Source organism: Scyliorhinus torazame, chromosome 16, assembly GCF_047496885.1.
Source record: "Scyliorhinus torazame isolate Kashiwa2021f chromosome 16, sScyTor2.1, whole genome shotgun sequence".
NCBI classification, from domain to species: domain Eukaryota; kingdom Metazoa; phylum Chordata; class Chondrichthyes; order Carcharhiniformes; family Scyliorhinidae; genus Scyliorhinus; species Scyliorhinus torazame.
Genome location: NC_092722.1, coordinates 167,679,397 through 167,701,729, shown reverse-complemented (window position 1 = coordinate 167,701,729; position 22,333 = coordinate 167,679,397). Strand labels below are relative to the sequence as shown.

Below are 22,333 nucleotides of genomic sequence, written 5' to 3'. Positions count from 1 at the left end.
TGCTCTATTTCCCCCCCCCCCCCCCTCCTCCTCCCCGCACTATTCCTTTCCATGCTCCCGAACTTCTCAATGCGATGGCCAACGGCTCAATCGCAAGTGTAAGGGGGGACATAGGACATCCCTGTCTCGTCCACGGTGGAGAGAAAAGTATCTCGAACTGATATTATTTGTGCGGACACGCGCCCTCAGCTCCTTATATAATAGCTTTACCCAGTTCACAAACCTTTGTCCAATCCCAAACCGCTCCAGCACTGCCATCAAGTACCCCCATTCTACCCGATCAAACGCCTTCTCGGCGTCCAATGCCACAACTACCTCTGTTTCCTTCCCTTCCGCCAGTGCCATAACAAGGTTCAAAACCCTCCTAATGTTCGAAAACAGCTGCCTCCCTTTCACGAACCCCGTCTGATCCTCCCCTATCACCTTCGGGAGGCACTCCTCCAGCCTACCCGCCAGTATCTTCGCCAACACTTTTGTGTCCACATTCAGAAGTGATATGGGCCGATACGACCCACACTCCGTCGGATCCTTATCTTTTTTTAGCAACAGGGAAATCGATGCCTGCCCCAAGGTTTGCGGCAACACCCCATTCCCTATCGCCTCCTCAAACATCCCCACCATCAGGGGTGCCAACCTATCCTTAAATTTTTTATAATATTCCACCGGAAACCCATCCGGCCCTGCCACCTTCCCCGACTGCATCCTCCCAATCGCATCCTTTATCTCCTGCTCCACTATTGCTCCTTCTAATGTAGCCCTGTCCCCCTCCCCTAGCCTCGGGTACTCCAACCCATCTAGAAATTCCTGCATCTCACGGTCCCCCCCGGGTGGCTCTGACTTTGGGCAGCACGGTAGCATTGTGGATAGCACAATTGCTTCACAGCTCCAGGGTCCCAGGTTCGATTCTGGCTTGGGTCACTGTCTGTGCGGAGTCTGCACATCCTCCCCGTGTGTGCGTGGGTTTCCTCCGGGTGCTCCGGTTTCCTCCCACAGTCCAAAGATGTGCAGGTTAGGTGGATTGGCCATGCTAAATTGCCCTTAGTGTCTAAGATTGCCCTTAGTGTTGGGTGGGGTTGCTGGGTTATGGGGATAGGGTGGAGGTGTGGGCTTGGGTAGGGTGCTCTTTCAAAGAGCCGGTGCAGACTCGATGGGCCGAATGGCCTCCTTCTGCACTGTAAATTCTATGATATGCATCTTCCAAACCCATGACCTCTTATCACCCAGAAGTTGCTTTTCTAGCAAAGAGGTTCTTTATAATTTGAAGGCTGAGTCAGGGTAATCAACAGAACAGGCTTAGGCAAAAAGTTATACTTTTCAATGAAATGTGATCTCCAGGACTCATGCTGCTGCAGTGCCGTGTCTCTACCCCTTTCCCTTCTGTAATGTGCTGCAGAAGTAAGCAGTGCTCAACTATGAAACCCTGAAAATCCCAGTCCCAGGCTGCCAGGTCCAACATACATAACCAATCTAATGTCGTATTAATGAGAAGCAGTTAACAGTGTTAAAAATATGATCAGGCCCGAGGCCCCCTGGCTCCACAAAGCCTGTCCACCAACTACAAGTCAGGAGTGTGATGAAACACCCTCTATTTGCCCGAGATGAGCTCAAAAAGCTCATCCAGGACAAAGCAACCAACTTTTTTTTTGGAAAAATATATTATTGAGGCATTTGTATATATATACATCAAACACAACCATAAAGAAACAAGCAACAGGAGTGCAAATAATCGAAACAAATAAATATCTTAACACCCCACCGTCCCGCCTCTCACTCCCCAGCTCCCCTACCTCCTTTTTTAGCCCCGCTCCCTGCTGACATCCTAACTATTTTCAAAGGAGTCGATGAATGGCTGCCATCTCCGGGCAAACACCTCGACAGATTCTCTCAAGGTGTCTTCTCCAGCCTGAGGAACTCTGCAAGGTCGCTCACTCAAACCCCCAGTTTCGGCAGTCCCGAGTTCCTCCATTCCAAGAAGATCCGTCTCCGGGCTACCAGGGGGAAAAGATCAGGACATTGGCCTCTCTTGTCCCCTGGACTGCTGGGTCTTCTGACACTCCAAAGATCGCCACCTCTGGACTCAGGGCCACCTTCACTCCGACATAACGTAGGTGAACACCCGCCAGAATCCCCCAAGCTTCGGCCAACCCAAAACATGTGGATATGATTCGCGGGTCCACCCGTGCAACGCCTACACCTATCATCCACCCCTTCAAAAAACCTGCTCATGCTGGCCACAGTCATATGTGCCCTGTGGACCACCTTGAACTGCATAGGTCTAAGCCTAGCACACAAAGGGGATGCGTTCAACCTCCTCAAAGCCCCCACCAACCCCTCCAAGCTCGAGAAGCTGCCCCCAGCTAATAGATCCCCAAACCACTCAATCCCCTCCATTTCTACCCCCGAAACCCCAGTCCAGCCCCCCCCCCCGGAGGAAATGTATGAGTCCCCCAGATCGGTGCCCAAACCAAGGCCGCCTCCAGCCTCAGGTGCTGCCGCCACTGTCCCCACACCCTCAGGGCCGCCTCCGCTACTGGGCTTGTGGTCGGCGATAACGGTAGAGGCGCCGTCAACAGTGCCTCCATCCGCTCCCATACTGCCCCTCCTCCACTACCCACTTCCTAACCATGGCTATATTCACCGCCCAATAATAATTCATCACGTTTGGAAGAGCTAACCCGCCCATCCCTCGACCCTGCTCCAGCAGCGCCTTGTTCACCCGCGGGGCTTTGCCTGCCCAGACAAACCCAAAATCAGTGCATTCACCCTCCTAAAAAAAGCCTTTGGAATGAAGATCGGGAGATTCTGGAACACAAACAAGAACCTCGGGAGAACCGTCATCTTCACCAACTGTGCCCATCCCGCCTGCGACAGTGGGAGAATATCCCACCTCCCACCCCCCTTCATTTGCTCCACCAACCAAGCCAAATTCAGCTTGTGCAGCTGCTCCCATCCCCGAGCTACCTGAATGCCCAAATATCTAAAGCTCACCCGCACTATCCCAAACGGCAACTTCCCCAACCTCCTCTCCTGTCCCCTCGCTTGGATCGGGAAAACCTCACTCTTCCCCATATTCAAATTGTACCCCGAGGACTTCATAGTTCCACTGCTAATGAAGTGGGAGGGGTTTCCCCTGATTGAATGAGTTCTAACTTTTATTCATTAGAAACCACTTATCAACTTTTACACTCTCTGCCCCACGTCTCTTGTGTGTTCTTCTGTTTCTGTTTAACCGTTTCCCTTAGAAATCTAGCTCAAAAGAACTCTGCAACAGTCAATCTAGTAAATGACAACAGCTTAAATATTCTTGGTCCCTCGCCGGTTGGGAGTTCTTTTCCCACGACCTTTCAGCAGCTTCTTGGGGAGGTTTTCCCTCTCTCGCCCATGATCTGGAAATGTTTGTCTCTGTATAGCTGTGAGACGCTGACAGATCAAGGCATGTGCAGAGCATGTTGAAGTCAAATGCTGGCAGGCACATCTTTTGGTTTGTTTCCACTCTGGAGGCGCTGTTACGTAGGCACAGCAGCAAAAGTGTCAATTTGTCTGTCGATCCAGTGTAATGCAGGTTCAGAATCTAAAGGTGTGGCGTCTCCCATGCCTGGTTAAGAATGGGTCGATTCTTGTCTCTCTTCCACTGGCAATTTTGTTCTGTCGCTGATGACCCTGATAAGATGAGATGCTCAGCAAGAATAGGTAGGCAACAGGCAAAACAGTATGCCTGTCCCACAGACCAATGTGCAAGTGACTCAATCTGTCTCTATCTCGCATGCATTCTAAATTAGTGACCCTCGTTCTTCAAAGCATTTCTCTTTGTTCATTAACTTTCTGCATCTTTTGACCGAACAGCATTTTATTACTCATTTTGTTATCTTACTCGCATTTTATTTCTGGTGTATATTCACAAATGTTTTTTGCAATGTTAGCACCGTCCATCTTTCGGTAACTAATATTGCGCTGGATTCTCCGCTGCCCCGCCGCCGGCAGTGCAGTTCCCAATGTGGCGGAGAATCCCTTGTCGGGGAAAAAGCAGAATTTACAATTCTGCACTGCACCGGCACGAAGATACAAATGGGTCAAAATGCCATGATGCGGTGGACCTCGTAGTGGGCCAAGGCGGTAAGCATTTAAGTTGGCTGCTCCCAAAGTCCGTCAGAGGGCCTCCCTGCCCCCCCCCCCCACAATACAAATCCTGCCCACCCGAGACCTCTCCCCCTACCAGAGACCCCCCTGCCAGAGACCTCCCCCTGCTGCCAGAGACCTCCCCCACTGCCAGAGACCTGCCCCCCGCTGCCAGAGGCCCCCCTCTGCCAAAGACACCCCCCCCCACCAAAGGCCACCCCAGAGACCCCCTGATGCACGATCAATGACCACTCAAGCGAGGTTGTAGTCCAACTGAAGGCTTTAATAAGCTAGATGTTTCCCCCAGCAGCTCAGGTACAGAATGAAGGCTGCTGGGGTGGCATGGGCTCTTATACCCCACCTAGCAGGGCGGAGCTACCATACAGCTTGACCAATAGGAAGCATACAATTTCTACCAATGGTGTTCCAGCATTACCAGGTACCGTAATCCCTCTACTATCACACACCCTCCACCAGATTCCAGGCTAGTGAAAAGTTATTTCTCTTTCAAGTGAATAGAAGCCTTGCAGATCAAAGGCTCTGAGAGTTCAGAGCCTTATGATGTGGTTTTGGCTTTCTATTAAGCTGCGGCTTTCTACATATCTGTCTGAGGCAGCAGATGTAAGGCACAGGTGAGTGAAAAAGCAGAGATTCTTTCACTGTTTTAACCTGAACTGTCTTTAGCTTCCAGGTAGGGGTGAAATTGGTGGCGGGGGGAGGGAGTAAGTCTCTGCTATAGCTGGTTCCCCTGCTATGGGGCTTCTCTGCTATGGGGGCTTCCCTATTATGGGAGGACCTCTGGTGTGGTTATACTGGGGTGGTCTGATTGGGGGGTCTCTGATGAGGGTCGCTGGTCGGTGGGGGCAGTTGTGTCTCATTTATGCGCTCATTCTGTGGGACGGGGGAACCCAGCAATTCCAGATTTTGGGGGGAGGATACCCCTACTTGCTGGGGGGGGGGGGCAGGATTTGCGTTACGGGGGTGGGGGGAACGGGAGCCAGCAGCCGGACCACACTCTCGAGCTGCTCATAGCAGGAATCGCTCACAATCTCCGCCATGTATAAACTAGCATGGCAAGGGACACTGAATCTCTCTGGGCAGTGCTCCCAGTGCCAGTGCAAAACATAAGCGATTCAACCCTGGGTGACCTGAACAGTCACCCGAATGGAGAATCCAGCCCACTGCCTTTTGGAAAGTGTGCATTGTAGGTGTGTTGCTGTGATCTTGCACTCCCAGCAGAGAAGATACATTTGGAAGGAATGTGAATCAGAAATGAAACTGCAGCATTGTAGTTTCAAATCTCAAATCTTTTCTCCTTATAAAAATTTAGTGGAGAAAGTACCTGGAAAGATAGGGGGTGGGATTCCCCGACCCCCCGCCGGGTTGGAGAATCGCCGGGGGTTGGCGTGAATCCCGCTCCCGCTGTCCTCCAAATTCTCCGGCCCCCAAAAAATCGGCCCGGCGTGAGTCGATCCTCCCGCCTTGGAGAATGGCGGGATCCAGCACGTCTCAATGGGCCCCGGGTCTGCCCGAATTCTCCGGCCTGCGATGGGCCGAAGTCCCGCCTGCCTTTTGCCAGTCCTGCCAGCGTAAATTGGAGAAGGTCCTTACCGGCGGGACCTGGCGGCGCGGGGGGCCTCCGGGGTTCTTGGGGGAGCGCGGGGGGGATCTGGCTCCTGGAGGTGCCCCCACGGTGGCCTGGCCCGCGATCGGGGCCCACCAATCCGCGGGCGGACCTGTGCCGTGGGGGCACTACTATCCTTCTGCACCGGAGGCTGTACCGGTCCGCCATTGCCGGTGTGGAAACAAAGCCCTCTGCGCATGCGCGGGGATGATGCCAGCACAGGCTGGTGCTCCTGCGCATGCTCCAACTCGCGCGGGCCAGCGGAGGCCCTTCGGCGCCGGTTGGCGTGATGCCAAGCCCCTTTCCCGCTGGCCGGCGGGGCGCAAACCAGTCCAGGTCGGGCCTAGCCCCTGAAGGTGTAGAGGATTTGGGGCGGCCCGACGCCGGAGTGGTTCACATCACTCCGTCCCGCCGGAGTTGCCCGTCCCGCCGATTACGGAAGAATTCCGCCCAGGATTTGAATTGTGCAGGGGATTGGGGTGAGCTGTATCTGGACCAACCCAGGAAATAATTTATAGTCCACCACATGGGCTGCTGGGTGCTGAGCTGGGCTGTAGTAAAAAGGGGGTTTTGTAAGAAAGCAGAAAGTTATCAATGAATGACTTTTAAATAATTTTTGCACATCCGCTTGGCACTATAGAGTTCATTGGTTCTATACAGTGTATAGTGGGTTAATGATCACGGATGTGCCATAACTTGGCATGGAGGGGTATGAGGGGCCATGCAAGGTAGTTTTGGGGAAACTGTGACAAGGAGAGCATCAGAGGCCATTGGGATAGGGAGCACGTCTTGGCATGGGAGCCGGAGAAGGACATTTTGAACTTGCCTTTCAAATGGTTCCCTCATGGAGACTGGCTCAGCATGACCCTTGGAGCAGCTGATGAGAAGATGCAGGTCTATGAACAATTACTTAAATTAGTTCATCACATTTAAGCAAAACTTCAAAAGTCTTTTCCACCCAACCAACACAATGGAGCCAGGTTTCTGCAGGGGGCAGGTGGGAAGAGTTTAATGCCAGTGGAAATAGTTATTTGATGTGCAGGAAACATTAAGACGTGCTGCGTAATTTGCAATTCACATGACCCAAGAAAGCTTGCCAACGTTGCACAGTTGAGTGTAAGTTTCATGGACTGCTACATACAGACCAGAGTGAAAGCAATGCATTCTTGTGCAAAAAGGTTCGGATTTGTACTTGTGGGCTTCACAATTCCAGACACAAATTCTTATTAAAAAAATATTTTTATTCTCCTTTTTCAGATTTTCTCCCAAATTTGGACCCACCAACAATAAACAATAAGCAGTAATGAATGTAATATCAATCCGCAAATCAACAACAACGATCCCATCCTCCCACCAAACCTCCAAACAGCTGCCCACATGTTAACATAAACAAATGACAAAAGGGAATCAGGAATCACCCATAGTCATCATTAACACACACAGCCCCCCTCCCCGCAACCCTCCCAACACCCCCCCAACTAATGTTCGATGTGACCCAGTTCTTGAAAGTGAATAATGAATAACGCCCATGAATTGTCGAACCCTTCCATCCTTCCCCTCAGTTCAAACTTAATCTTCTCAAGAGTCACGAATTCCAGCAGGTCCCCCCGCCACGCCAGGGCACAGGGTGGAGAGGTTGCTCTCCATCCCAACAGGATCCGCCTTCGGGCGATCAACAAGGCGAAGGCTACAACATCTGCCTCCACACTCGTTTCCAACCCTCCCAAGGGCCCACCTTCAGCTGTATCAGCCCCAACCTCGCGCACGAGGTGGAGGTCTTCATTCTCTGGAGCACCTCACACCAGAACCCCTCCTCCATACCCTCTCCCAACTCTTCCTCACATTTTGCTTTGATCCCTTCCAGTGGTGCCTTCTCCTCTTCCAAAATAGCCCCGTAAACCGCCGACACTACGCCCTTCTCCAGTCCCCATGTCGTCAGCATCTCCTCCAGCAATGTGGAGGCCGGCTCCACCAGGAAGCTCTGTATCTCCTTCCTGGCAAAATCTTGAACCTGCATGAATCTAAACATTTCCCCCTGCCCCATCCCATACTTCGCTCCCAGCTCGTTCAATCCTGCAAACCGACCCCCAAGAAACAAACCTTTTAGTGTCTTAATCCCATTCTCCTCCCATTTCCAAAAATTCCAGAAACAAATTCTATTCAGTACGTAAAGCAGAAATCATATGACCTCCAGCAGCATAAAGGAATAATGTGGAATTACTGTCCCATTGCAAAGGAATTTCAATAATTTTATTTCTAAACATGTAGAACTGGATTATTCATATCTGTATTAGTTATTGAGGTGACTTTGGTTCAGAGTCAAGTACGAGGTGATTGCGCACTCCTTTATATTCTCCACGAACTGTATGTTCCTTAGTGGGAGCCATTTAAATGCTCTCGTACCATCCACTGATAACCCCACGTGGTCCTTTGTATAAATCATGCAATGTAATGGAATTGAGGGTGTGTAGATTGTGCAATGAGCAAGAGATATTTATCGATTTCTACATGTGAAGATTGCTATGAGTTGAGCATGATAATCATAGCTCTTTTATATAACACCATAAACTGTTGAAAATAATCACAGAAGAGTAATCACAAACATTGTTGTTCACTTTTCAAATCTGTTCCATGTTATTAATCAGAGGTATATAGAGGGAGGTTTAGCTCCCAGAGGCGGGTGGATAGGGATTGTGCAAGATTTTTCAGATTTCAAACACGCCAACACCATGCCCACTTCCAGTTTGAATGAAGATGGGCAAGGCAATCAATAAGATCGCAGGAGGTGAGTCACTCAGTGCAATCCTCTAAGGCAGGGGTTTTCAAGAGTGGGTCCTGACCCATGGGTGGCTTACGCAGAGCGATCAGTCACGGTGTTGCCCACAATGGTCCCGTTCACGGGAGTAGCACCAAATATCAACTACCGATATTTAAATGAGAACGGTTGTGTGCAGTCTTCCGACCACAAGAAGCAACAATGAGCGCGTCACACGTTCTACACATACACCTGATGCTCTGTACATACGTGCTGTTGGTGCCAAATCACAGAGGAAAGCACCTCTTGTGTAGCTGCTTGCAAGCAAGGCAAGAGAACTGCGAAGATGGATCATTTTGTCACAAGAAAGAGAAGGCCAGTGACACAATTAGGTAGTGTACCTACTGGCTAGGATTTCGCATCAGAATCTGCTGGAGAGTTGCACAGGAGAGTCCTTGGCAGGACAGAGCAGTGCTAGTGTTATCTCTGTACAAAGCTCTAGGGCCTCTGGTGAACAGCTTACAAAGAAGAAACTTCAATCACGAACACAGCAATATAAAGATGATTTCTTGAGGTATGGTTCTGTCAATTGTGTCAACGCAAATCAGGATGCAATGCCCATGTGTGTTAAATGCAGATTTTGAAAGAGGAGTGCTCGGTGAAAAATTCCTTTAGAGGTCAAGACCCTAGAATCAATTATTACACAGCTGACTCCAAATGAATGGAATGAGCTACTCTACCTGACCTGCGACCGCATATTAAAAACATGCCAAAGGTCCATGGGGCTGTCAGCAATCCGAAGTAGCATCTCCCAGGAGCATCCAATGCTGAGTAAAACAAGAATTTTGTTGCTATAGCCCTTCATGATGATCTACACGTGTGAGGTTGGATTTTCCATTCTCACAAAGATGAAAACAGCACAAAGGCGCTGGCTACACTCTGCACCTGATATACGCACATTGCCCTCTCCTCCTGTGAACCTGATTGGAGTGAGATCGTGTGGACCAAGCTGCCTCTCCTTTTACATTAAACAAACCTGGCGTGTGTCGTGAAGTTCAGCCAGCGTGGGCCGCGAAGGTTGGCCAGCATGGGTCCCTATGGTCGGCCTGTTGGCTAAAATGGGTTCTGGGAAAAAAAGTTTGAAAACACTGTTCTAAGGGCTGGGATTCTCCCCTAACCGACGGGGCGGGCCGTAACGGTGCCAAGAGTGGCGCGAACGATTCCGGCGTCAGGCCGCTCGGAAGTTGTAGAATCCTCCGCACTTCCGGGGGCTAGGCCAGCCCCGGCAGGGTTGGCACCATGGCGCCAACCGGCACCGAAGGGTCACCGTGGGCCAGCGCGAATAGGCTCATGCGCAGAACCGCCGGCGTGTTCTGGCGCGTGCGCAGAACGGCCGGTGTGTTTCCTGCGCGTGCGTAGGGGGTTTCTTCTCCGCGCCGGCCATGGCGGAGCCTTACAGAGCCCCCCCAGCGGGAGGGGGTCAGAGTAGCCCGCCCAAGGTCTCTATTTTATCAGCATTTTGTATGAGATGTCCTGCTGTTAGATTTTGTGGTCATCCAGGAAACTCCCTTGACTTTTGGGTTCCATGAGACCCATATCCTATGACAGTCGACCGCTCTGCATATTCTTTGTTAAGCCAGCTAACTCCCCCTTCTTATGACTTGCTAAACCAAACTACAGCAGGAATTCCCAGTCAATCCTTTCTATATACTTGGCACTTATTGCAGATTTTTTCCAAATCAGGACATTTTTGGCAGAGATTAACAGAAGCCAAGGTACAGAAATGCCAAGAGTCCACAGGTACTGTTAGGTTGCTCAGTTTTAGCTGGTTAAACTCCATCTGTGGATGTCATTCATACATTCCCTGACACTTTTAAACATGCCGTTAATAATGTTGCTCACTTCTGTACTGAACCTCAGGGCGGAATCTTCTCTCTCTGTTGGTGAGCTTTGAGGTAGGAAGGGTATTTAATTATTGGGATGGTGCCTTACAGAACCTGACTGCATTCCCACCTCCGCCAGGATTAGGTACTAGGCGGGAAGGCTCATAATCAACCTTCCTGCCCCACTGCCCCCTTCCTGCCCCCGGCACCAGGGTGCCCATGTGGCAGTGCCAAGGTGCCTGGGTGGCATAGGGGGTACCAGGATATCTCCTTGCCCAGAGCCCGACCACCTGGGGGCCTCTGATCAAATGGGAGACCCCCAAAGTGCCATTACGTCTGGTCCAAGTTTGTGGAAACCAGTTCTAAACGGTGCCGTGGCGAGGTCACCCAGGTGGCGGCGTTCAATCCCAGGCCTTGGATTACTCCGGCGTAGACATATTTAAGTGAAGCTAACTGTTCACTTAAATTTGCAAATCTAGATCCTGCCTAGTGAGGGCGAGATCAAGATCCCGACATCTCGCGAGAACTCATTAGATCCCGTAGGCGCCCTGAGTGTTGTAAATTTCACGAGATTTAATGGCCTTGTCGTGTCACCGAGTCGGGCACGACCAGGCCGTTTGATCTGTGTAAATACTCTTGGTAAATAAACTGTTATAATTCGTCAAGCATACTGAATGGTGTTTGCCAGTCCTTCCTTTACTGCATCTGGTGACAACAGAGCATTCATAATGAGACGCTCACCAAGGTAAAGTTTGTAGTGGAGGATTGTATTCCGTGTGCAGCTTGGAACACACAACATCCAATGTTTACAAGGCCGCAACTTTATCCACCTCTAGTTGCAGCAAAACCAAATGAGCTGCCGCCACCCCAAAGAAGGATATTTGATTTAATTGTGGTTAGCTATGGCCATTTGTGGTCTTGCTGGTTTGCATTATTATTGGGCTGTGAGTTCTTGAACAGCAGGCCAATCTTCACAAACATTATAACCCAGGAAACTTCAGTGAGGAGCTCTTGTGTGGACATTTGGCAGGCACTTCAAATAAAACTGTAACTATTCACTGCAGAGTACTGCAGTAATTGTACTGTAGATATGATGGCGTTCCAGTCCACAGTCACCGATTGTAACTTTCATTTGCTCGTTTTCCTTTTGTTCTTTGTTCAGAGCAATAACCAAGTAGTTGAGCTGTTGCGTTTAGAAATGGCTTAACTGCTTACCGTCTGCCAGGTTCTGTGATTTTGCTGGTTGGAACGATGCATTCCAAGATCAACAAGGTGTACAGAAGGAATGTCCCCAAGACGAGAAGGCTGAAAAAGTGTTTCGACTTGATAAAAGTGGGCAGGGCAATTTCGGAGTCACTGAACGGTCAGTGGAAAGGCAGAGAAACCAAATAATTGAGAAACCAGAAACAAAAAGATGAAAATTAAGGACTGCGGTAATTAAAATGAAGAAAGCAAAGAATTCACCACAAGCAAGGCACTGTGTGAGAAGACAGAGGAGAAGAGGAGATTGTGGTCGAAAACAGGTAAACTAACGTAAGATACATTCGGGAGGAACTGAGGCAAATTTAGATTTTAGAGGACAAGAGTCATTTTGTTTAAAAACATGGCAAATAGAAAGAAACAGAGGGAAGCTAAAGAAGCAGAAATTTCCCCAAGCAAGCTAAGGAAATGGGAGATATAAATAGAGTGAATGCAATTCAGGAGGAAAGACAACTAGACGAAAGGAAACGAGTGTCGTAATTCTGTGATTCTGGGCTGGGTATTTATTTATATTTCAAAGGGCTGACCACTCCTGGGAGTAGACCTTCTCTCACTTACGTTCCAGGGATTTTTATGCCCAGTGTCTTGGCAAAGGAAAATGAGGCCCTGGCATCCCAATAGAGAAACTTTACATTTTAGGAGCTGGTGTACAATTTACCAGGTGGCATCACTGAAACTTGGTGACCATGAACTTTCTCAGACTGAGGCCGGGCTTTAAACCACTGGACAGTTTGAGCGTCATGTTCAGCACGGTAGCACAGTGGTTAGCACAGCACCAGGGACCCGGGTTTGATTCCCGGCTTGGGTCACTGTCTGTGTGGAGTCTGCACATTCTCCCAGTGTCTGCGTGGGTTTCCTCCGGGCACTCCGGTTTCCTCCCACAAGTCCCGAAAGACGTGCTGTTAGGTAATTTGGACATTCTGAATTCTCCCTCTGTGTACCCGAACAGGCGCCGGAGTGTGGCGACTAGGGGCTTTTCAGTTCACTGCAGTGTTAATGTAAGCCTACTTGTGACAATAAAGATTATTGTAACTACAGTCAGGGTGGGAGATAGTTGCTGTCAGGTCGATAATACACCCTACCCCATTGCTCTTTAGACTGAGGGCTGGGATGTGTAAGGAGAGGCCAATCTGCCATCATCGGCTCCACTGAAGTTGAAAGTGACTATCTTTACTTTAGTAATGTTGGGTATTGAACAGTAATTAGTGCAAAACAGGGAATCAATCACTTCCTTAGGCTCAATACATGAAATAATGAAAACACCCCTCGCTTCTCTGGATTTTAAACCAGATGCTCATTATTGACACTGTGAAGCTTTGTTTTCAAACTCTTCTGACTTCATTGCTGACTGAGAGAATCTGAAGCATAAAACTTTGGTTCTTGCTGAAACGCTGATTTAAAACAGAGACAGGCAACCCAGTGGGAAGCTGACTGCCACTAAAATCAAGTCAGACTGGATATAGCATGCAACTTCTTTTGATGATATAATAGGCGGAATCTTCTCGGCCTTCTGGAGATGGCTTTGGAGGTGGGGGGCGGGCCGTGTAAAATCAGTTGGGCCAGCTCCCCGATGTGTTCCTGCCTGCAGCAGTTTTTTTCCCCAAAGGCGGGCCCCTTTCTTGCAGCAACTGTCCATCCACAGCAGCCAATCAACGAATTAAAACAGAGAATTAGCCTTTAACTGTCTGCTGCAATGCAATCTGCCAAGAGGGGCAATGGCCTTTGCAACTTTATCAGGAGTTGGGCAGGGCATTTGACACGGCCTCCGGTGAGAGGGCAGAGGAATATTGGCAGCTCCATGCCACTATCATGGAACTGTGACGCTGAAACGGGCACAACTGCGGCGAAAAGCTTCCTAATGGAGAAGTTCCTCCTCCACACTGAGCCTTCACAACCCTAGATGTTCATTTTTAATAAGCCTCACATTTTCGCTCCGTGTCAATCCTACCCACTCCGCTGAGTGAGGTCGGCGGCTGACCAAGCCCAATGGCCTTCCGATTGAGCCTCGTGCATCCATGTCCCACTCCCCGTCCTTAAGCGAATGATGAAAGCAGAGGCAACCCTTTAATTGGCCACCCCCCCTGTGAGATGGTGCTGCAGGGTCCACCTCTGACACGAGCGGGGTCAAGACCAGCAAATGGTCCCAGTGCCAGAAAAGTTTGAGAAGATTCTGTCGACTGAAACAAAAGGAACGGGGAGAATCTGGCTACCAGCAACGGCATGCCTCAGAGAAACACGGGACTGGGAGCAGAGGATGCACTCCAAAATCTCCCAACGTTTGATCTTAAAATGTTGTCTCTCCAAGCCACCTAATGTGCTGAGGGTAGAATTGATGATAAATCCTTGGATCCATTCCATTTTATTATTTCAGCTATAATATTAATTTTATGAATAGGAACACTGGGAGTTAAAATGGCAACAGGTGCAGAGTTCGTTAAGAACAGTGTGGGATGGACTCTGGCCTTATTCTAATCCTCCACATATTTTGTTATCATAAGACTTGAAGGATGAAAATCTGGGATAAACATTCACATCGCAACCTGGAGTTGAATTCAAGGGAATAGAAAATCTACAACTCCTGACAAAACATTTCTTGCTGAAAAAATAGTTGTTGTAGTTTGCAACTAATTGGGAAAACTGTGGAAATGAGTAACATAAAACTGTTCACACTTGATGCCTTGAGCATGTGCCCTAATGTAAGTATTGGGCACTCAAGGAATTATAGCAAATGCATCAGAAAATAAAAATGGTGTTTATTGTCAGCATGGGAAAAAACAGTTCTGCTAAAATGTAGTTGCTTTGGTCAGATATTATTCTGAGGTTGTGGAACAGATTATTTTTAGGAAATGATTCAAGATTTTCAGCAAATAATTGAGGTTTGTATTGGAAGGCTTCTAGAGAATGTCTCATTCAATTAGATATATATTTGTGCATGGGGACATAACGTATTCAGATAATGTAAGGTTGTTGTAGACATGAATAGACTTGTTTATATCTTAGTGCATTTCAATGCTGGATAATCTCTACCCCAGACCATGTGTAGCTTATTTAGTTAGCCTTACGTGGAAAATGTTCCCTTAGAGCCTTGGTGAAAATCTACGATTTTAAACTTTTTATAGCTCCATGCAGAAAAGGCCATCTGGTTGATGGGCTTCATTGCTTTGAACCTAAGATATGAAATTCTGTTATTGATGAATCAGCAATAATCATGCATTTGCACAAGCACATGGTGAGCTGCTGGCGTAGTGAAGGATTTACCCCAGATTTTTTGGTGTACCCTCACATACACAATCAACATCCTGGGGGTTATCATTGATCGGAAACTGAACTGGACTAGTCATATTAATACTGTGGTTACCAGGCCAGGTCAAAGGCTAGGAATCCCACAGCGAGTAACTCACCTCCTGACCCCCCCCCCCCCTCCCCCACCCCCTCCCCCCTCCCAAAAGCCTGTCCACCATCTACATGGCACGAGTCAGGAGTATAATGGAATACTCTCCACTTGCCTGGATGAGTGCAGATCCAACAACACTCAGTAAGCTCAACACCATCCAGGACAAAGCAGCCCGCTTGATTGCTCCCCGTTCCACAAACATTCAAACCCTCCACCACTGATGAACAGTGGCAGCCATGTGTACCATCTACAAGATGCGCTGCAGTAACTCGCCAAGGTTCCTTAGACAGCACCTTCCAAACCCATGACCACTACCAGCTAGAAGGACAAGAGCAGCAGATACCTGGGAACCCCACCACCTTGACATTCCTCTCCAAGTCACTCACCACACTGGCGTGGAAATATATCGTTGTTCCTTCACAGTCGCTGGGTCAAAATCCTGGAACTCCCTCCCTAACAGCACAGTGGTGCACCTACACTTTAGGGACTGCGGCAGTTCAAGAAGTGCAATTAGAGATGGGCAATAAATGCTGGCCTACCCAGCGACGCCCACATCCGGTAAATGAATAAAAAAATAATGACGTGACTGTTCTCTCAGTGGGAATTGTATCTTGCACTGAGAATGCAGAGGCCTTTGAGGATGAGCAAGGTTTCTTAGATACGTGCAGTGTAATGGGGGGAATCGGATCCTGGTTGGGTGCAATATGGCATAAGTAGTTAATTCCAAATGTGATATGCTAATGAGATGTAGTATACATCATCACAGGAAGAGATGCAATGTCACATGATCTTGCTCTCTCTCATAGACCTCATGGAAAGGAAGCTACAGTAAGTTTTTTCCTAATAAAGTTAATGTTTTCCTTACCTCAGAGTCTGTAAATATTCTGTGTTAGCACAATGAGTCCAAGTGTATTACATGGTGGCAGCGAGTGAATGAATAAGTATGAAAAGCCTCTGTCATTAGTTCAAACAGGTCACAGATCTCAGCAGAGGCCTGGTTGAACTGGCACCACATAGGGTCTCACAGCAAAGCTGATTGACGAGCAGGTCAGTATGTTATTGTATGCAATGGTGGATGTGCAGACGATATACTATTCCCGTAAGGGATCAATGAAATAATAAAAGCACTTGATGCCATCGCTTCTCAGCCTTTTGGCTAAGATCAAGTGTAGTAGCCTTTTGGCTCAGATCTGGTACGTCTCTCTTGTGGGGACCATGAATTGGATTCAATTTGAATTTGAATTGGTTTTTGGAGCAGGCAAGGAGCTGGATTAGGGGTTCGCCCCTGACCACACTCTGAGCCCTGGCTTTGTAACTCACAAAAAGTAATTTCAAAAAAGCACTGATGCCTACCGCAATCTGTGAAAGAATACCATTGTTGAGCAGGTTAAATTCAACAAGCGTATTCAGGTCAAGGAGAAAGTATTGAGACATTTATCAATGATCTGTATAGACTTGCAGAGAACAGTGAATATGGAGCTTAAAAGATGGACAAACTGGGGGCAGAATTGTTGTCAGAGTCAAGGTGTTTGACCACTTGCAGTGAAGAGTTGATTTAACTCACAATTCAACTGAGCAGACAAGCTATGGTCAGCAAGCTAAATCGATCGGTGATTCAAGGTGATAGGGAGAACCAAAATGACTGACTCATTGGAGTGTTAAATTTAAAAACAGAGAGGTGGCCCCACGAAGGTAGGGGAGGCAGGAAAAACATCCTTCAACCTCCCCAGTGACTAAACAGTGTGGCAGGAAATAAATACAGGTGTGAAAATTGTCCCACAAAAGAGGCGGAATGCTATTTTTGCAGAAAGAAGGGTCACTGTCAGGCTGCGTCTCACAGGATAAGCATAAAAGAGAAACTTTCTTTGGGTTGTGGGGGTGAAACCCACACAGACACGGGGAGAATGTACAAATTCCACACGGACAGTGATCCAGGGCCGAGATTCGAACCCAGGTCCTCAGCGCTGTAGTCCCAGTGCTAACCACTGCGCCACCGTGCTGCCCTAGAGTCTAATAGACTTGGGACAACTGAATGCCACCCTTCAATATAGAGACAGAAAAATCACTGAAACCATATATGTGATTCTGAACCATAGCTATTCACAGGACTGGAAAAGCTGAAGACAGCATACCAAGTTAGATCAGTCCGCATCCTGAAACGAAGCCAGTGTGTCAGCTTACATCCAGAAATGTTCCTCGTCCACTCTTGCCAAAGGTAAAGTAGGAAACTTGGCTCTTGGCTCCATGTTGACATAAGGGCTATTTCACCAGAGGACAATGTCAAGTATCTGAGAAGGACTGGTTGGAGTTGTGTGTCACATGGATGATATCCTGATCCATGGATACACTCAGGTGGAATATGACCAGAGCTGTGCTGCAATGCCTACAGGGGCAGGACTTACACGCAACAACAAATGTGAAATCTCGCAGCCAGTTGTCAGGTTCCTTGGGCATATTGTGGATGCTTCTGGTGTCAGAGTTGATCGACAGAAGACAAGAATAATCAAGGAGTTTGCAACTCGTGGCAAAGTGACTGAGCTCCAGAGCACCATGGGTACGATTAAGCAAGTTCAGGGCAGCACGGTGGCGCAGTGGTTAGCACTGGGACTACGGCGCTGAGGACCCGGGTTTGAATCCCGGCCCTGGGTCACTGTCCATGTAGAGTTTGCACATTCTCCCCGTGTCTGCATGGGTTTCACCCCCACAACCCAAAAGATGTGCAGGTTAGCTGGATTGGCCATGCTAAATTGCCCCTTAATTGGAAAAAAATAATTGGGTACTCTTTTTAAAAAAAAAAAAATGATTAAGCAAATTCTTTCTCACCCTTTCTGTCATCATTTAACCGCTATGTCAGCTGTTACAGAACAGTACAAGGTGCTGGGAGGGAGCACAAGAGATGTCTTTTGAGAAATTCCAAGAGATATTGATATCACCTAATATTTTAGCTCATTTTGACCCAGAGCTACTTTCTATCATTGCCGAAGAAATTAGCAAAAATTCCTCGACAAGAAATAAGCAATTCAGAGTGAGGATGGGGAGGTTTGATGCAGAGATGGAGTATTTTGCAGGAATACAGCAGATTCTTTGTCCTGTATCCCAGTGGTGTTGTCCTTGGTCAAAGAGGTAGAAGCCTTTTAATTGACAACAACCACAACTCTACCAGCAACAATCCGGTGACTGGAAAAAGAAGAGATGCACAGAAATCTGAGGAAGAATGTCAGAGGGTACTGCCTCAAAGTGTGACCAGTATACATGGCACGCAATACAATTGAAGGAGAACAGGCTAAACCAATCCATGGAAAGCAGCAATAGCTCTGTACTCAGAGATCAAAAAATACACCGAAAGCAAATGTCAACTTCTCTAAACATGTAGGACAAACTGTTCTAACTCTTCATGATAACTAATGGGACAATCAATCACCATTCCCGCGACGGTCTGGACAGATGCTCAACATGCCCCCAAATCAGTCACCTCCTGTGACTTGTATCAGAAAACAGTTCAAGCCTCCAGCACAGGCCTCTCCGTGAGTTTGGCATTCAATGCAAATCAGGAAATGATATGCTTTTCCACTCCTGTGCGCACCACAGAGTTCCCTACCCGAGTTGAGATCACTCCTGGAGGTTTAATCACATAACAAATGGCCTTCTTGGAAGTGGTCAATCAGTTTGTCCATCTGACAAGACTCTCCGCAAGAGTTGCAAAGGGATCTTTACCCAGCTGGGATGATTCCCGTCCGTCAGTCAAACAGTTTTTCCAATCTCCAGTGTTTTAATTGTTCAGAAAAAGGAATATTCAAAGAAAATACAAGAGAACACACAATCCTGTTTTACCGTCCCTATCATTTACCTGAATGGTTGCTCCACAGTATCCTGGAGATTGATCTTCAATTCCTGGAGACTCCAGCCCAAACCTGAAGAGATCTAGTGATCTCTGTGGCACGGATCTCCTGATGGCAATTTAAATCTGAGCACAAGTGAACAGGATCTCCATCCACCCAGCAACAGTGATATCAGCAAGCAAGGTAAGTAACCAATTACATTTAAGTATTCTCACAGATAGTAAAATAGGAGGTGCACTGATTATCCTTCACTTTTAATTTAAATGTTTAGATGGTGAAATAAATGATTATAATTGGGTTAAGACACAAGGGACGCCGATATCGTAATCGGTGATCGGATGGAGAGTCGACTCCGACGCCCAAATAGGGGTCGGCGCCGGTTTGACGCTGGTCATCCATGCTCCGCCCCTCGGAAATGGCGTAATCGTGTTGCGTGCATTGCAACGGCATTGGCGTGTCATCGGCCTGCCCTCCTGCGATTCTCCGCCCCCGATGGGCCGCGTTCCCCATGTCACTGGACACGTGTGTGGTTTCAGTGGTCAGGAACCCGGCTTGGCGGCAACGGACTGTGTCCAGCGCCGCCACACCCGGGGGTGGGGGGGGGAGCTTCCGCGAGGGCTGGGGGGACTGGTGGGGGGTGGCCAGGGTTGGCCTGTGCGGTCGGGGCTGGCGGATCAGGTCCACGCACAGCCACGCCATGTTGCTCGGCACGGCCGTCACAGGCCGTCAGCCATGCGCATGCATGGCCAGGGACCCGGCTATTCTCCGTCCGTTTTCGGTGCGGGAGCCGGGAGTTACACCCGGAGCTGCTGCTAGCCCTTCACCGGTCCAGGAATCGGTGCGGGGTCGGCGCTAGTTTTTTCATCATAAATCTCCCACGAACTAGCCATTCGAGCCGGCACTTAGCCGCTGAAACAGAGAATCCAGACAAAGATAAAATATCTTAAACAAACTTTGAAAAAAATTACTTTAACAATATGTGGAATGCTTTTTTAAAAATCAGAATGGAGAAATTTGACATTCCGCAAATATAAAATTATTATTCCGGGCCGGAGAGATTTTGTTTTCCTATAAATTCGCTGATTGCTCAGGGATTTGCCTCTGGGGACCTCAACGGTGCACTCTCTGGAGAATGTAGGTGACAGCACATTCTGGATTTCCAGGTTATTCTGTGCATGTGCGGACTCCCTTCGTTTGTTGCCTTTTTCAGTGGTACAATGACGGCGAATGCTGACAGCTTTGTTGCCATTATCTCCACAAAACCTAGGCCGATAACTATCAGCTTCCTGGGTTTTGGTGCAAGCAAGTTTCATGAAGCAGGAGCATAATTACTGAGGCAAGAGGCTGCACATGAACATACAAATAAGGAGCAGGAGCATGTAATTTTGCCCCTCCAGCCCGCTCTGCATTTGATAAGATTATGGCTGATCTGATTGTGGCCGCAACTCACTTTCCTGTCTACCCCTATGTCCTTTGATACCCTCATCAATCAAAACTCTATCTAACCCACCCTTCAAAATACTCGATGATCTTGCCTCAATTGCTCTCTGTGGGAAATAATCCCACAGACAAATAATTCTCAAAGAGAAAAAAAATTCTCTTAATCATCACCTTAAAAGCACAACCATTAACACGCTGAGTACTTACTGTGACGTGCCAGACATATATCTGCATGTCCAATGTACCTTTGAAGATGAAATAAATTCAAGATAATATTTGCATTCTTTTGCACTGTATATTCTTTGTAATTTTATTGAAATGATAAACTAAGATTGGCAGTAGCAAAGGCTGGGAAAATATTAGTGGGGGCAAGCTGGGTGTTGGAGGGAATGATACAGCTTTGCCGCTCGAGGTACGGGTGTATACATCCCCCCTCCAGGTTTGTGGAATTACTCTGCAGCAGCAGAATATGATTCAGTGGGACCGGTCGGATTTCAAATATTTAGAGATTTTCTCCGCCTGAGACTGCTGTCTCAGAAGGAAAGACATTGATCCTTGCCACAGCCCCCAGTAATGTGTCAGTGCACTGCACAACAATGAATCATTGAAGTGTCAGTCATGACTGTTGCTTGTCAGTGTGGGTTTTCTGGATTTGAAAGCAGATCGGGCGTATGTGCGTTTTTAAAAATTCAATTACTGATCACTACTCTTCGGAAAAAGTTTGAGACACCCCTTCAGCTCGTTTGATAGAATGTGACAAGAGTGATGTTCACCAAGAGCATTTAACAATTGAAAAAAATGACAAGGTGCTTCAGATCAAAATGGAAACGGATCCATAGAAGGAGACAATAAAAGGGATGGCCAAAAGCGTGGCAAAGTTGTGAGTTTCAAGGAGGGTCTCAAAGGAACAGAGAATGCTGGAAGGACAGAGAGTTTATGCGGGGAATTCCAGAGCTCAGGGCCTCGAAGTGTGCATGGGCGGCACAGTGGTTAGCACTGCTGCCTCACGGCACCAGGGACCCAGGTTCGATTCCAGCCTTGGGTGACTGTAGAATTTGTACGTTCTCCCTGTATCTGCGTGGGTTTCATCCCACAATCCCAAGATGTGCAGGTTTGGTGGGGATTTGGGGGATAGGGCAGGAGAGTGGGCCAAGTAGGATGCTTTTTCAGAGGGTCAGGGCAAAGCTGATGGGCCAAATGGCCTCCTTCTGCATTGTAGGGATTTCATGGATTCTAAGGGCTGAAGGTGCAGCCTTCGATGGAGCAAAAAGCGCGGGGGGAGGAGAGGGGGGGAGGAGGGGGGGGGGGCTGCTCAAGGTGTTTCGTGTTCTCAGAGTTTGCAAAGCTGGAAAAAGTTACAGAGGGTAGGGTGAGGCAAGTCTATGAAGAGATTTAAACACAAGGGTGAGAATTGAAAAGCTGAAGCATAGGCGGGCATGATGCCAAAGAAGGTCAGCGAGTAAGGGGTAATGGTGAGTGGGACTTGGTATGAGAGAATTCAGCTACCAGAGCTTTGGGTGGAGTGGAGAGGACGGGAGGTTGACCAGGGTAGCAGTGAAATTGTTGAGTCTGAACGTGACCTGGCATGATTGAAGATTTCAGAAACAGTGGCAGCACCACATGATGATATTATGAAAGTTAAGAGTGTGACAGGGAGTGGATAGGAAATCAGTTAGAATCGTATAGAATCATAGAATTTACAGTGCAGAAGGAGGCCATTCAGCCCATTGAGTCTAGCGACCCTGGAAAGAGCACCCTACTGAAGCCCACGTCGCCACCCTATCCCCGTAACCCAGTAACCCCACCTAACCTTTTGGACACTAAAGGACAATTTAGATTCGCCAATCCACCGAACCTGCACATCTTTGGACTGTGGGAGGAAACCGGAGCACCCGGAGGAAACCCACGCAGACACCGGGAGAAGTGCAAATTCCACACAGATGGTAACCTGAGGCCGGAATTGACCCCGGGTCTCTGGAGCTGTGATGCAGCAGTGCCAACCACTGTGCCACGGTATCACAC

General features: G+C 48.3%; 1 protein-coding gene and 1 non-coding gene across 3 annotated transcripts in view; both read left to right on the top strand.

Moving 5' to 3' along the window:
* afap1l2 (actin filament associated protein 1-like 2) overlaps positions 1-22,333 on the top strand; it is a 312,790-nt gene that overhangs the window by 63,927 nt on the left and 226,530 nt on the right. The gene's annotated exons all lie outside the window — the stretch shown is intronic.
* On the top strand, positions 16,169-16,352 carry LOC140393412 (U2 spliceosomal RNA). Its single transcript, XR_011935598.1, has one exon. It is a non-coding gene; the product is annotated as a U2 spliceosomal RNA (small nuclear RNA).